The sequence below is a fragment of the Micropterus dolomieu genome, linkage group LG04 (genome assembly GCF_021292245.1).
Source record: "Micropterus dolomieu isolate WLL.071019.BEF.003 ecotype Adirondacks linkage group LG04, ASM2129224v1, whole genome shotgun sequence".
Classification (NCBI taxonomy): domain Eukaryota; kingdom Metazoa; phylum Chordata; class Actinopteri; order Centrarchiformes; family Centrarchidae; genus Micropterus; species Micropterus dolomieu.
This window is the reverse complement of record NC_060153.1, coordinates 28109773-28118031: the sequence shown is the minus strand read 5'-3', so window position 1 is coordinate 28118031 and position 8259 is coordinate 28109773. Positions and strand designations below refer to the sequence as shown.

The 8259-nt window shown below is 40.7% G+C and overlaps 1 protein-coding gene and 1 long non-coding RNA gene across 3 annotated transcripts in view; both read right to left on the bottom strand.

The window, feature by feature from the left end:
- The window catches only part of si:dkey-237i9.1 (SEC14-like protein 1), a 36608-nt gene that overhangs the window by 25248 nt on the left and 3101 nt on the right, over positions 1-8259 (bottom strand). The gene's annotated exons all lie outside the window — the stretch shown is intronic.
- On the bottom strand, positions 4125-4909 carry LOC123969304. Its single transcript, XR_006824711.1, has 2 exons — positions 4504-4909; positions 4125-4348 (listed from the first exon to the last, which is right to left on the bottom strand). It is a non-coding gene; the product is annotated as an uncharacterized LOC123969304 (long non-coding RNA).

The following is an 8259-nucleotide window of genomic DNA, read 5'->3' as shown; positions in this document are numbered from 1 at the left end:
AAGAGGGACAAACTAATATGTATGAGAGTGTGAAAGCAAATCAACCACTACCTAAAGGCAAGATGAAACGTTTCATGTTCACCAGCATTTGAGCTTAGATGTGGGCTGGATGTGGGGTAAGAGAGAAAGAACAAGCTCCTGATTGAACAGAGGCTACAATAGAGCCTTTGCTTTCCTCATGCCATACCACCCACTTCTCTCCTTCCAGTGATCTCACTGCTACAGTGTGCATTGTAATTGTGCCTGTAACTACCAACTTGGAGAAGGGGGACAACCTGCCATAACCACAGACCTTATAGAAAATGTAAGGTCCTAAATATCTGGTGGACCACGCAAAATGCTAAACTGTAGTGCTAGGTCGTGCATGCATGACTGGATATGTGTGCGCACCAGAGAACAGGAAGCAGCAGGACGGCCATCTGTTGGCTATCAAAAAGTCATCACAGTAAGAACAAGAAACGCTACACATTTTGGTGTCCAGTCTCTTATCAAATCTCTTTTCAAATTCAGGTTTACCTTTCAAAACTTTCACAAAACAAACATTACATAGATTTACAGGACAAACAATCTACATTAACAACATTTTGTAGATTGTGCCTCTCAGAAATAACATGTCTAACGATATCTGATGTCGTGTACCATTCGTGTACAATATCCTCTATAGGCACAAATATTTAATGTGGATGCAAGAAAAAAAAAATTAATCTAATGTGATCAGCCTTTGTCATTCGACTGTCCTCTATACAGGACTAAATCACTGCATATCAGCCTACAAGAAGTCCTTCTAAGCAAACTATCTACAGGAAACTGCAGCACGGTACCTAAATATCCTACCTTACAGTAAGGGACAAAGAAGTGTCCACAGAGAAGGCAGCATATTGACTGCCTGTTCTGCCTCCCTATTATAACGTTCAATTATCTTATGTGATGAACTTCTTACTGAATGGTTTCGGTAAATGCTACTGGAGATTCCTGAGAATCTTATTTTTCCCAGGAAATGAGATAATAACAGTGAAGATACAGACAACTGAGTGGAGGGTGGGGCACAGTAACTGCTGATATCAGATCACTGCTCTTTAGAAATGGACTGCCCTATGTGCAAGCACGGGGTGTATGTATGCATACAAATCTGAAGGGACAAGAAACAGATACAGTATATAATAAGGAAGGACAATAGCTGTATGTGGTATGGTCTACCATTCATAGCGTCATCTTCAAAAATCTGTCTCATAAGAGGTAGCATTACCTTTCAGTTTGTGGGAAAACACTAGTCTTGCTAAACGTTTTACAGAAAAAGCTTTAACCAGCCCCAAAATAAACCCACACATTGGAAAAACATGGCAGGAGGATTACACATAAATGCAAAGGCTCCTTTCCTATTGATGTCAGACAGCTGCCGCATAGATCTGAGTCACTATCCATTGCCAAATGAAGAATTATTGCGGTGTAAAATATGCTAAAGGGTCATTGTGTGAGAGAATGTGCGTACACATCCATCTGTGTCCAGCAGAGCGGGAGCAGAGAGGGGGAGGGGAGCTGTTGGGGCAGCATCTCGACCTTGCAGCAGGAAAGAGGGTGAATGAGTGTCCTGGCGATCAGTGAATGAAGTCAGCTCCAGAATGTTCTCATAGGCTCCCGGAGTCACGTGGTGGTGGTGGTGGTACAGTCTTTTAATAATGCTGTTTGAAGCAGCACGCTGGAAGATAAGCTCCTCTCCCTGTGGCAGGCCATAACTCTACACTCTTTTTGGCAAACAGCATCTCGCTGAGTAAGTGAATTACACACTGCAGGCAAAGCTCTGACAAGATTCATTCAGAAGAGTGGAGGGAAGTTCTCTGAATCAGAACAGGCAGGTGCAATGCTGAGAAAAGCTAATGAGAAAAGCGCACAAACATTTCACTGGAATAAGAATAGTGAACTGCCTTCTTGATATTAAATCTCCCTTGAGGAGCTCTGTCTGAATAACTGGTATGAATTAAGTATAATCAGGTTTCATTACATTTGTCTGTGCTCTCTTTTCACCACACGCCATGCCAAAATAACATTGTGTGAATTGATAAAATGACCTAATTTCTCTGTTCAGGCAAGGGTGACATGAAGGTGAATCTTTGCTTGTATAAGTACACGCCTCTAGACGTGAAACCATTACATGATATGAGCGATAGGCAAGATACCAGCTCACAGAGGGATTAAAACAATACGCCCGGGATGCTTTGGAGCCAGAGAATTGGGCTGCAAAAGCCTTAATCAGACCTGGCCGTAAAGTGGGTCAGGACATGTTAGGACAGGATGTCACCGTGGCAGGGTTTCTCTGTGCTTAGGCAGGCTAAACAGAGAGAAGGGGGACAGTAGGATAAGACAAATTTAGAATCACTGGCACAAACAATGTGTTGGCGATCCGACAACACAAAAACGTGCTAGGGATGATGCACACATAGACAGTTACAGGAGGCACAAGTGGCTTAAAGTAGTTCATGGTGCAAAAGAAGACAGGATCTGAGTCCTAAAGTGGAGCAGCAAAAAGTATCTCTTGGCAGAAAGCCAAATCTGGTTACATGAAGCATTTCATAAACATGAAAAATGTGAGCTCTGATGTCCTAAAACAGCTGGATTTGGTGTCTAAAGCAGCTTTCATGTTGCATTATTTTCCGGTAGTCTTACACTGGCTCGCTTCACTGTAGGTCAGGTTCGGAGCCAGAAAGGGGGGTCCGATTTGATCAACTTCTGAGCCGGTAACATTGGTAGTAACGGAGACGGAATGATGTCTGTGTGAAAAGCCACATTAAACACAACAACCTTTTTCTACCCAGCTGGTTCCGGAAAGCCGAATCGCCATGTGAAAGCACACATGGTTGCAGGATTATGCCGCAAACGTTGGTTTTGTATTATTGAGCGAATGCGGATTTTGGCAGAGATCCTTACTGCGTTTATTGCAGGGTCTCTGTATGAAGCCGCATAACCAACCAACAGGCAAAGGACACACAGATACGCATCGAGTGGACACATGAACTTCCTTGAATAAAGTATTATCATTTCTGTTTTGCATGATGGAAGCTAAGATTGACATTTAAACATTTCCTGTAGTCAGCCATGATCTAGTGTGAAGGTACTCGCACATGACTAGTTGTAGGAAGATTGCATGAACCAGTTTTTAAGAGGGACTATAGAGAAAGAGAAAAAAACAAAAATGCTCGTCAGATAAGCAGCATGAGACACAATCAAATCCAGAACAGGCGTGTTTTCCATGACATGCCACAAAGCTGGTGATGCAGTTCAACATAGTAACAACACAACAACACGATGACGTCCCCTACCAAATATCATTAGTAATACACCGAGGGCCTCATTAATGAGCCTTTGGTAACAACTTGTTACAGAGCGTACAACAGGTTCCGGTCTGTCTTCAGGGTTTTTCCTGGCTCTAAATGGAGGCGGTACCATCCACATCACTTGTACACATGTGCACCATGTGTTCAACTGGCTCAAGCCAACTTTTACAAGCAACAAATTTTAAGAGTTCTAATAATTAAATCATTGAAGAAAATTAAAAGGATGATGTTACTGCATATTTTATTAAAAAAAACTAAAATAAAAAGGTGGCCTGTTTTAAATTTAGCTAATGTGTTCATTTACACAGTTAACAAACAGCAAGTTTTCTAAACTTATCAAACATAACATTAGCTATTGTTTTCTTTTATAGTTCACATTGGCCTTCTTGCAGTGTAGCTGATTTGATTTCCTGGAGATTAAATGTTCATCTGCAACTTTCTGTATTGGTCCCAGTAAAAATTTGTTCTTACTGAGGCATGTCACATAACGTGGTTAAGCTGTTTGAGACCGAGAACATGAACACAAATACTGACACTGAATATCTTGTAAAACTACTTGATTCTGCTGGCAAAACTGTATTATCTTTTTACACAAATTGATTCTCCTGTTTTTGAATTACTTATTTTAAGTAATTCCTTCTCACACTTTCACATTAAGATTTTTATCTTAAAGTGTAACTTCTTATTAAATTATTTGCTTTTATCGGTAGATGTGGCAGTCATTTTCTCAGATGTAGGTATTGTAAAAAATTAATATCATGTTCTGTTTAAACCTTTCAATAAAGTGTGAAAAAGTTGATTAAAACTAACTTTATTTCCTTCCATTTTACCAGTGTAAAGTATTCGCAGGGGGCTTAATTGATGAAAGTGGGAAAGGTAAGACAGATCTAGCTTGGAGTAATTAGCACAAGTGTTCACTGACCTTCCAGCTCTAGTTATTTCTCTCATGCAGTTAGACTGATAATGTAGAGACAGTAGCTCAGGTGTCAGGTTGGCAGATTTCAGGGTTCTCTGGGAATCTGACAAGGTTTGTAAAGTCTTACAAGAATGTTTACAAGAACTTACTGACTCAACAGATTAGAGTACAACTCATGGAAAGTAATAGATTGAGCATTGATGCAAACAGTTTAGTTTTCTTTAGTGATTATTTTTGCTGTGGAGGCAAAAACATTACCAGTGGAAACGCTGTCGGGCCGGCGTGCTGGGGTCCGGCCAATCGGAAAACTCTTTTCTTCCTCGCAGGAAGTTTGGGCACAGTCTTTCCCATGGCATTGTCCTGACTACGATACATTGCAACATCCTCAGCGTAAGAGTGCATCACTTGCTCTAAAATATAGCATGAAGACAGAGTTTTGTGAAAAAGTTGGAGGTGGGTCAAAATCTGACGTAATTCTCTATGCAGGAAAAAACCCTGGTCTGAGAAGGCGGTGTGTGCAGGACACTCTCACACTTTGCTTTCACTTGTGTGAGAGAGTGTGAGACCCACGAAAAAGAGAAACACTGAAATTTGGAGAATCTGAAGTCACACAGTTGATGTGCAGAGGTTACGGTGTTGGCAGGCAGAGCTTAGTCCAAGAAGTAGCCAACACAGTCTGGGTCACTCTACCTCTCCCTTTCATTCTCTTCCCTTTTTGTCTGTCTTCTTGCGGCGTTTCTGTTCATACTTCTAAGCTGTATTTATTCTTTCTCTGCTTCCCCCATTTTTTTGCCAGTGCTTTTGATTTTGTATGCTTTTATTACTTACAAATGACACATATCTATTTCAAGACAATCCATTTTACTTGAAACACACAGAATGTTTTCATGAAAACATTTAGTATCTAAAGCATCTGTACTTGTTTGTATTGCTGCCACTGATGAAAAAGGACTTCGTCACTAAGAAGGAAACGTCCCCTGTCGTTGATGGTGCCAACAAGTCCAGCAAGCATTACACTAGTTTGGCACATCCTGTTCTTTCCTGTGTAGAAACTTTACTGGGACAGGGGCAGGACCAAACAGCTTTGTCCTCGTGGATTAGCTACAAACCCATACGTTTCCATGGAGCGGGTTAGGCTACGATAGGCTTTGACTAACTTAATCCCCTCTCTCTGCAGCATGCATTCTAATCTGAGAGGGACTTTAAGGATAGTTATTGTCTTTTAAGGTCAACTATAACAGACAACATCAAGGTAGCAGTTATATACTGTTCCAGGGTCAGCCAGGTTTTTATTCCTGGCAATTGTCCTTTCATGCTGAAACAACAGCGAGAGGGGTATTGTGTGCTTTTGACATTCCTATGTGATTCCCCAAGGAAAGACTAGAGGCTCTGAGACTGGACTGCTGCGATAACGGCAGCAACAGCATCAACTATATTTCCTGTTATTGAGATGCGGCAGCAGACTCAAGGGACTGTACGCTGAGGCTGATTTATTTATTTTTAAATAAACTGCTGCTGTACTTCCTTGCTTCGGTGATACTCTACTCTATGAAGTGGTGAGAAGGCTCTCAAGGTTGATACTAATACACAAGTGTTGTGCGCTTTTGGCGAAACTCAAACAAACCCAGTCAGCTGTTGTTGGTACACAGCCACCAATGGGCACAGCTCTCAGAAGGATGAGACTGTTGTTGACCGAGTTCAGAGTTTCCTATTATGGTTCAATGTGAATGTTTTTCAATGCCTGGTGGGGCAAGTGGGGAAGAAATCTCCTTGCCAAAGTCAATTTTTACTTGTCCTTATAAAAACAGTTTTGTTTATTAGTCGTTAAGTTAAGTGTCATGTTTAATATTTATAAATAACTTGTGACTGTAACTGGACTTGTAACTGTGAGTGAGTAATACTGTTGCCATTTTCTCACAAGTAGAGATGGGATTTATCAATACTACTACTCTTCCTCTTATCAATACTACTTATCGGTTCAGTTTTTTATTATTACTCTTATCAGTTCCTTTTCATTACTAAATAATTGCTTTTTAATAAACTAATATTTTAAAAAAATCCTTTACCTGACATCAAAATACTGAGTGAAGTTTAGAAAGAATGAAAAAAGCCATCAGCTGAGTTTACAAGTATTTGCCAAATTTAAAAAAGGTATGTGGCAAATTCAGCTAACAGTTAGACTACATACAGACAGGTTTCAGTTTAGCTTGTTTATAACAATTCACTATTACCTGAGCGGTGCTTGTGCAAAACAAGAATGACAGATCAAATTAAAAAACATTGCTTTCTACATGCTTGTTGAACAGGTGTTTTGATGAAGTATTGGCTTTTTACTCACGAAGGTTTTATTGTCCGTCTCTGTTTGTGTGGAGGTGCTCAGCCCCAACACAGAGAACGGGAGACAGGCCGCAGCATGATAATAAATCAACACTTGCCTGATGGGGCAAGCGAGTTGCTAGGTTTACCTTCCCAACGTGGCATTTTACTTGCCCCCGTAAGGGTGCTGATGGTTTCAATTTATTATCTTGCATTATTATGCCCATACTGTGGTACACATGGGTAACATCATTCTAAAGAATCAGATGAGAGAGAAGATGAGAAGAGTGTCAAACCTGCCAAAAACCTCTCAACACTGGGAATACTAAGAATACCATGTTGAAAGCAGGGTACAGTAAGCACTCAGAACAAAAACAGCTGAGGGGCATCTGAGATCTTGACTTATGCAACAGTACATTCAAGCCACAGCGGTGTTAGTGTTAGAGGTTGAAATACTTTGATAGTACCTGTCAGCGGGCCGAGTGGCTCCGCCAAGAGGCTATAATTCATCCAGACTAAAAGAATGCGTTTAGGTTTTAATGGAGGAATGTAGAGACTTGGTTTTTTCCCTCGGAAGAGTAAATGGGTATTTCAAAGAACTGATAATCCTAACAGCTAGTGGAGAGAGAACACCACATTTTCCCAAAGCATGTCAAATATAATCCCCGTAACAGACAAAAGGGAGAAGCCATTACTGTCAAACACTTTAAAAGGCTCTGAGGAACTGGAAGGGGAAACTAAGCTATGACCCAATATATTAATGTTCATATCATTTTGGAACTACTCTGCATAATGCCTTGTATGTACACCATATACATATTGAAAAGTATAAGTAGTCCTGACATAAAGAAGTTTATTCTTGTTAACACAATAGACAATCAGTACACTGTATCAATGTTTTGTTTTGCTTCCCACAAACACAGGATGTTGTTGTTACACTATACTGCAATGGCCTGCGACAGACCTGCTATAGAGGAAGTGAGAGGGGAGAGATTTCACTGGGTTTTCAATAAAAAAAGAGCCGGCAAGTGTTGTGACGCACCATTAAGTCTGCTCTGCAGTGTCTGCAAAAATACTCACTGCAGAGAAAAGTCACAAGTCAGAAGGAAAAGAATCCAAATGCACCAAACTCTTCAAACTGCTGACAAAATTTACATTTTAGCCACACTCAAAAATGGACTACAGATTCAGCCCGCATTACTTGTGTCTTAACCCTTTAACACGACGCAATTTTTTTTTTCTGTATGCAACTTTCAACATCCATCTTATCCGTTGCTGTCCTAGTTTAAAAACACCCAGGGCTACTCCATTAGTTTTCAAAAAGTAAGCCTGTCCCATCTAGGAAAAAAAAACCTTGAGGTGGGTCATCTCCAGCTTACAAATCATGTAAGTCTGCTTTTCTATCATCACTATTCCCCCCCTTCGGCTGCATGTGTAAACCCAGGTGTAGGTACCAGCCCTCTATTTATAGTCATCTGTTTGCCCAGTGCTCAATCCAGCCTTGTGCTAAAGAGATTTAGTCTTCCTGCATCCTCTTTCTTGCCAGTGTAGAAAGCTGATTTCCATTTAATGAAAACAGCACCTGTCAGGAACCTAGCGTGCCTAAAACACATCGCTGTTGAAAGGAAATAATTGCATACCAGACTAGCTTCCTGGTGATCAGAGGCCATTTAAATGAACAAAGCACGAATAGCCATG